General features: G+C 32.5%; 1 long non-coding RNA gene across 1 annotated transcript; it reads right to left on the reverse strand.

Annotated features, from left to right (window-relative positions):
* Positions 1-3796: 3796 nt before the first annotated feature.
* LOC134264470 (uncharacterized) lies at positions 3797-6524 on the reverse strand. The gene is made up of 3 exons (XR_009991525.1): positions 6319-6524; positions 5066-5139; positions 3797-4528 (listed from the first exon to the last, which is right to left on the reverse strand). It is a non-coding gene; the product is annotated as an uncharacterized LOC134264470 (long non-coding RNA).
* Between the last annotated feature and the right edge of the window lie 2021 nt (positions 6525-8545).

Consider the following 8545-nt stretch of genomic DNA (forward strand, 5'->3'; position numbering starts at 1 on the left):
CATGCCTCGATCGTACTCAAACAGAACTTGACCTAAATATTTTAATGAAAATTTTGATACCAAATTCCATTTCAGTATGTACAATCACTGCGAAGAAAATGAAAGGAAACTTGGTTGAAAGACAGACAGACAGATCGACCAGCCAAATTTCTTAAAATGCTAAATAAATGTGTATGAAATTGTTTGAAAATATTATTAAGAAATCGTAACTTTCTTGACCCAGCAAGCTCTTTTTTTTAGATATGGATCGGAATGAAACGACTTCTACAGGAAACCATCTGCTGATTGAGAAGAACAACTTCACAACGAACATCACCATTTTATCTTGAGATACAGGGCCAGAATTGTACAAATTAGAGTACAATAATCTGGAAAATACCTTGTGTTTACATTGAATGTGGTTCTGAAATGTACATCCTACTTGCTTTATTTGGATTGGTCTATATTCTTGGTATCCTTGGCCAGTTCATCACTATTGTCAAAATTTTTAGGGCTGGCTTGTACAAATCCATAACATTTTCGTGCATTCCTGTTTTTGCAGTAAGCGACTTCCTGGTTATATTTCCAGGATCTTGTAAATTGTTACTGGTAGGAAACGTAGAGAAAATTATCCAGGTCTTCCATCCAGATTTGGCAACTTTCGTATCTGTCGCCATTGTGGTATTTGTTCCCACTTTTTGGTCCAACATGAATACTGTTAATTTTGCGTATGAGCGTTTTCATCTGAACAAACATTGACATTTATACATTGTAAATCACTCAGCAAAGAAGGTTATTATTCGATCTCTATCGACACTGTTGGTGCTGATTATAATTTTTTCAACAGGCGTGATTCACTTTTTGTGACCAATAATCTTAGCAGTATTTTGAATTTTTTTGTAATACCAACTGTGTTTATGGCGTTATGCCAAATTTTAATTTTCATTCTCCTGCCCTTCTTTCATAAATCGAAAATAGAGGTCTTAAAACAGAGTGAGGCATCAGAGCTACGTTTGGAAACAGCCAATTAATGACCAAGCGAATTGATATCATTTTGATGATTTCGGAATTTTGCAGCTCCCGTACTTTATATTTTCAGTGCTTGTGGGAAGGGGATATTTGAGTGGCTACAATGATAATTCGTTATATAGGATTCAAGTTCCATTGATCATACTCCATAGTCTTAACTTCGCTATCAATCCATATTTTTATTTTTTGTTTTCGGGTGGTCTATGGGGATGTAGAAAAGTTTGCATTTGCTGAAACATTTTATGAAAAGAAATATACACAATCTGATTTTTAATGTTAAATCCTGGCATAATAAATGCTCTAAAATGATTAAAATACAATTAAATTTTGTAAATACGTAGACTATAGATTATTTTTTAGAGATGTGTTACATGTAAAACATTGAAGTAACAAATCAATTTATAACTCATTTTGGAGTACTTAACAACAAACAAACCCCCGTTCATACTATATGACACTGATATTTTCTTTCCGCTAATTCCACCCTCCTATATGATGTCATACATTTTTGCAGAAATTGTTATTAGTTTAACGACGACGGACCTAATTCATTTCTACAATAGAAAATTTACTCAAATTTTGATATGAGGTAAAGTGACTTTTTGTGAGTTAAAATCGACAAAAAAATATATGGTCATCGATATAGATTTTTAATAGGGAGCGTTTCAAAAGTAGGCAACGAAAATCGATGATTACTATAGGAAGTAATGGGAAAATGCGAGTTTGTGATATAAAAGTGATGATTAAAAAAATTCTGCAATAGAATTTTTATTCATATTAAGAAACAATATTAACAAGATAATTTAGTAGCAAATAATGCCAAAAAATAAATAGGTCATCGGCCTAGATTTTTTAAGGGGGTGTGTCAAACTCTGGTGAATGGCATATTTTGGGGGGAAATTTTCATTGAAAATACCTTGGCAAAATAAATTGTGTCGTTTTATTTCCCTATTCTTCAATTTACTTTTACACTAAATAAAAATAATAATTTAAAGTTGTTTAAAACTCTAGGGATGGTGATAAAGTAGGATTTATGTGAAATAAATGCGTATAACACTCTAGGGATTGTCTCAAAGTACGATTTTTGTGACCCACGTCCCATGGGAATAAATATCTGAAAGCCTGATTATTTCAAAAGTTAATATTTTCTTAGCATACCTGTAATTAACTAAAATACTTGTACCTGATACAGTGATTGTCAAATTAAAAATAAGCATAGATAGTAAAAGTTTAAGTATAAGGGACTGTTTCAAGATAGGTGTTTTTGATTTTTCGTTATATGCGTGCTTTACTGTATACAATGTATGATCAAATAGTCAAATACTGATGCATTCATCACGAAAATGGTACAGAAAAACAAAAGGCTCATGGGCGACATTGCTCACCTTAGTACACTGGCTAGAGAAAAAAAAAGCAAAAATCACTTCAGTATTGAGAGTTTACATTGGGGAGGGGGGGGGGGGGCGGCTTGAATTTTAAACAACCTGATGATGCTTCCATATCAATATAACAACTGGCTTTGCTGTTATTGAGCAGATAATTTTTTAAAATTTATTCATTTGACACCCCCTCACACATTATGGTCCAGCCCTACCCCTTGGCCCCCATTTGAACCAGTACAACTATTACTACCTTAAGATTTTTATGCCCCCGTAAACGACGTTTTGGGGGTTTATAGTTTTTGTCGTGTCCGTCCGTCTGTCTAGCTGTCTCTCTGTCCACAAAAACTTTAACCTTGCCCATAACTTTTGATTTATTGGAGCTATGACTTTCATATTTCATATGTGTATTCCTTGTGACAAGACTTTTCTTTGGGTACCACCAAATTTCACCTTGACCTTGGAGTTTGACCTACTTTTACATGAAAATTTTAACCTTTTATTTTAGCTATATCTTTTGAACAGTAGACACCAGAGCATTTATATTTGCCATGTGTATTCTTTGTGGGAAGACCTTTTATTGGATACCAACAACCTTGACCCTTTGACCTTGTAGATTTCTGTACTTGTGAAAAAACTTTTATCCTTGGCCACAACTTTTGAACAGTAAGGGTTAAGGCTTTCATACTTCATATATGTAATCCTTGTGAGAAGACCCTTCAATGGATACCAAGAAACCTTTTGACCTTTGAGATTGACCTACTTTAAAAAAGCAAACCGTGACCATAACTTTTAGAGTTAGGGCTAGTGCTTTCATACTTTACATATTTGATCCTTATGACATGATCTTTCATTTGATAACAAAAACTTTGACCCTTTGACCTTGGGGTTTGACCTACTTTTTAAAAAAATTGAACGTTGGCCATAACTTCTGAAGGTTAGGACTAGGGCTTTCATGCTCTACATAAGTATTCTATGTGGCAAGACCTTTCATTTGATACTAATTACATTGACCTTTTGACCTTGACCTTGGAGATTTTTGTACTTATTAAAAAAACTTTAACATTGGCTTACTTGCAAATTTCACAATTTCACAATTGTTTTCCAGTGAGAATACCCTACTCTTGGTACCAATTAATTAAATTTGCATTTAAGGAAAGCTTAATCTTTGCTATGTTGCCATACGGGGGCATCAGTGTTTCACAAACACATCTTGTTTCTTGGTATTTCTAGGTAAAACTTTGATCCCTATTGTGTCCCACCTTAACCCCCCCGCCCCCATCCCCCGAGCTGAAATATCTATCAATTTGTAATCTGGGAATGTTTTCGCAAAATTTGACAATAATGCACCTGTGTTATTTTACTCTGAGTCTAGGCTACTATAATTGTAAAAGTATAAGAATTTCACACACAGGTAAAATACTTTATTAATAAAGTATTTCACATTTCAGGACAAAATGATGACAGGTATAACAGATTTAACTATGGAGTATCAAACAGTACCATTTGGTATCAAATACATGTATTGATGAAATTGAATATACAAAAATATTTTACTTGTATATGTTTGTGTATAATGATTTCACTCAGTAATTTTAAATAGCTACATGTATTAGCTGTTACCTTATATACAAACTTTGATTTTTTTAACTAGTGTTTTTATGAGATATAACATATATACATGTGGGGTAAAACTAACCATACACTAACTAGAGTTCCTAATTATTTCATCACATCTGTATATCTAAAAAATGATGTACATGCTGTTTACATGTAGAACAACACTATAAACTTGCAATATTGTTACATATGAAAAGTGTAAAAAAAATTCCCAGTGGCTAATCATATATTCCGGTGCTGTAAAGTTGGAGGTCTTTTGGTTGAGAGAGTAAAGGTTGGAACAGCAGATATTGGCACACTAAAGAACCCTCACTCCTCATTGCTCCCAAGTGTCATTCACTGCATCTTGTGACTTCTCATCAGGGTTAAATAATCTTGTAACATGTGTTAAGCTACTACAATCAATCCATGCCGGCAAGGTGCATTTTTGGAAATGCTGGAAATTCAAGAAAAATTCCTGACGACGATGGGTGCTCCAATAGATGCAGCAATTTGGACTATCAGCATATTGTTGTTTCTACCTGAAATACACAAAAAAACTATGTGATATTCAGATAAATAAATAACATTCAATCAATCAATATCAAGTGTACACAATTTTTTGCATATTGTTAACAAAGGTAAAATAAAAAAAAAACACTATGCGCCCAGAGGCAACAAAGATTTGAAAAGCTATTTTTAGCTTAAGGGTCAAAGTCAAGGTCAAACTAAGGGTCATTTACCTTGGTGTCTTTTGAAAACTTAATTAGTGGAGTATGCATACCAAATATGAAGTCTCTATCTGTTAAAAGTTATGGCTAAGGTAAAAGTTGACAACAGACAGACAAACAGACAGGACAAAAACAATATTCGCCTCTGATCTATCGATTGGGGCGCATAAAAAATATATGAATAAACTGAAAGACTCAAAATAAAAATCAATATTCACACCCTAATAAAGCATATGATTAATCAGCATTGTCAGTGTACAAAGAATAGGAGAATGACTTTTAACATTTATCTCCCTTTTGAAAAAGTCATGAGTGAAGTTTTCATTTTAAAAGACTTCAAAAACATACCTAAACAAGTCTTGGGTTTTTTCTTCAACAGCAGGTATTTTCTCAGTACAAGTATCTCAGTCTGCAGATTTTTTCTGTGGTAAAAAAAAAAAAAATAAGACATTAAATTTGAAATGCAAAATACATTTGAGTATTGTGATCTACATACATGTACATGCATCTTAAATTTGTATAAAATAGTATTATCAGTGTGATTCAGTTTTGAGTTATTAATTTTCTAAAGCGGCGAGTGCATGTACTGTAAAAGATGAAGGCAACTTATTATCTTTTTTGGAGGAAACAATTATGAATGATACACAACTAATAATTCAACAACTTTTTGCATTAAAACAAATGATTCAAGGGTTCGAATACCGTATAATCCCTATTAACCGCCCCGGGCGCTTAGAAAATTGTAAAAAGGGGGCGTTTTTTTTGGTACTCTATTTATGATATTCAATGTCATATTTTAACTTTAAAAAATCTTTTGATAAAAAAAAAATAAATACAAGGAACCAATAAAATAATGTCTAACTTTTCTTAAAGTGAAGATAATCCACCCAAATTATGCTAAATTATTCATTACCATTGAAATATTGGATAATAGATAAGTTTAATTTTCACTTTCTTCAATATTTTGATATGATTCTTGTTGATTTTAATCACTTTACAGGGGGCCCTTATTTCCTGACAATTGAAAAAGACCTAAGGGGGTGCTTATAGGAGCAGGGGCGGTTAATATGGATTATACGGTATATGACGTATAAGATAGCATACTGCCTTACTTGATTCTAATTATTACATGTCGGTAACACAGGGGAATTACCAACAACATACATGTAAAATCTTTAAAGAAGTTTGCTAGTTTAATTTCATTGCTATATAGGAAAATTTTATCAATGATTGAATGAAGCTAGCACAAAATACATACATATTTAAAAATAAAGTGATCAGCCTGTTTCAACATAGCTGGTACTTTACTTGATTCATCTCTAAGCAGGTAAATAGCCAGGTTTATCTGCATGGCTTTATATTTAAGTTTGGTTGAATATTCTTTGAGAATTAAGTATGCTTATAAATTAACTTGGCTACTCTAATAAGGTATTTTGCTTAACAATAACATTTACAACCTATTGCAGTTGCATCCAAAATCTTTAACATTTTTACATAGACTTAAAGATGCATTAAAAGAAATATATTCAACAATATTAATAATAAAATATAATGAGTAAATGCAACATTTAGCCTAAAACAAAAAATCTAAATATGGTTACCTGTTCCAAATGAAATACTGAATAGTGTTGATATCACATCAGAAATTTCAAGCTTTGCCAGCTGTTAGGTCCTGGCATTCCGGGCTCTTGTTTTCTCCTTCATTTACAAAATTTTTATGTTCATTTAGCATCATGCATGTTTAGTTCATCTTTAGGACGAAAAGGCAACGTAACAGACATTATTCAGAAAAAGATCTTTTCTTACAAATCATCTCCATCAGAAACATCAACTTGAACCACAGGGGCATCTTATCCACTGTGTTCTCTACTTCACATATAAAAATACACAAGGGAAGAATCGAAAGTAGCACACGATTTTAAAAATAAGTCAAAAAACAACTTACTTGAGAAAAGTTACACAAATCCTCACATGCACTAGCGCAAATGATGTCCTAGTACTTATCCAGGCTAAAATATTCCAAATATATCCATCGAAAAAAGCTTTTATCCAACGAAAATCCCAGCTTTCTGCACAGTGTGAAACTCTTCGCCCAAGAACAGATAACTCACTCGGATGACAATAGGGTAGTACCCGAAGCCTTCCAAGTGCAATCTGAAGGCCTCGGGTACTACCCTATTGTCATCCGAGAGAGTTATCTTTTCTTGGGCGAAGAGTTTCACACTGTGCAGTAAGCTGGGATTTTCGTTGGATAAAAGCTATTTTCGATGGATATATTTGGAATATTTTAGCCTGGATAAGTACTAGGACATCATTTGCGCTAGTGCATGTGAGGATTTGTGTAACTTTTCTCAAGTAAGTTGTTTTTTGACTTATTTTTAAAATCGTGTGCTACTTTCGATTCTTCCCTTGTGTATTTTTATATGTGAAGTAGAGAACACAGTGGATAAGATGCCCCTGTGCTTGAACTTATTGTCTCGGGCCACGGTCCAGAATCCGCTCTAGAATCGTATCGATAATGAGAGACAAGGGGGTCGTACATTTGGCCGTAGTTTATGACGATGTTTGTTCTTGCTGCACTTCATTTTTTAATGAAAAACGAATCTTCAAATGAATAAAGCCAGCCTAACCGGCGAGTCAGGAAAGTCATCAACATCACAACACGTTTTTGTTTACTCGCCATGCGCTTATGGCAAATGTCGTAAAATAATCATTTACTTATAGAATCAACAAATGAATGTAAATCGAATTGTGTAAAATATTTTTGAATTGGGAATAAAGGTATGAAACTCTTTGTAAACATTAAAAAATGTATATCAATCATCTTTAGCAATGCATAATTACGTCAATCTGATTCAAGGCAGATGCGCGACTTCCTGCGCAGTGGCGCGAAATTTCGAATTAGGTCTGTCGTCCTTAAATTCATACCTAATAGAACAACATTTTTTGGAGGAATGCTTTACAACGTTTACTGATAAATATTGTAAAATGAAAGAATTGAAAAAATGCATATTTTCTTTATCTAATCAATGATTCAATCCTTAAAAAATGTTGACAAGGGCAATCACTCCTTCTAAGGTCTCTTCATTTATGCAATTGCTTTATTGTACTTCTAATTAGAATAGTTTCTCTAATATTCACAATTCAAAAGTATCGTATAAGTAGGGAGTATTTAAGAACATTCAGCATCAAAATTATGCATTTTAACCAGTTTTTACATATTTTTCAAAATACTGTTTTCAAAAAATGTGCGATTTTTATGTTGACAAATACTTCTGTTTATTAAAGTCTCTCATCTTAAATAATATGGCGACCTATACAGTTTTTGCAATAATTGGAAAATTTCAAGTATATTAAATGAAATTAAATGCAGTTTTTGTACTTTTAACCAATAGCATTTTGAAGCTGGAAAGACCTTAATATTGTTATTTGCTCATGTCAAAAGTAATATTAAATGTATATCTTTCAACGGCATTTGTTTTTGACATTTTTTTCTACAGGAGAGAAGAGGGGAAAACTTAAATTACCTTTATTATAAACAAAAACATCATGTCTTTGTTTTTTATACATTGTGATTTTAAAAACTAGTATTTTGTGATTTTTGAAACATAAATACAAATAATATAAAGAAGAAATTTCTACTTAGAATTCAGTTATGTATTAAAAAAGATTTGTAAATACTCGCTAATATTTTAATTTCACCCCAATACCAATCTGCAATTTCAGAATGAATAAGGCTATATTAAATAAAACAACTCAAAATGATACTTTTCACTAGGATATAAATGAAAATATAAGAAGACAGAACAGTGTTCAATCCTATGAAAA

Source organism: Saccostrea cucullata, unplaced genomic scaffold (assembly GCF_032062105.1).
Source record: "Saccostrea cucullata isolate Sc308-1 unplaced genomic scaffold, CSIRO_AGI_Scuc_v1 ctg1453, whole genome shotgun sequence".
Taxonomy (NCBI): domain Eukaryota; kingdom Metazoa; phylum Mollusca; class Bivalvia; order Ostreida; family Ostreidae; genus Saccostrea; species Saccostrea cuccullata.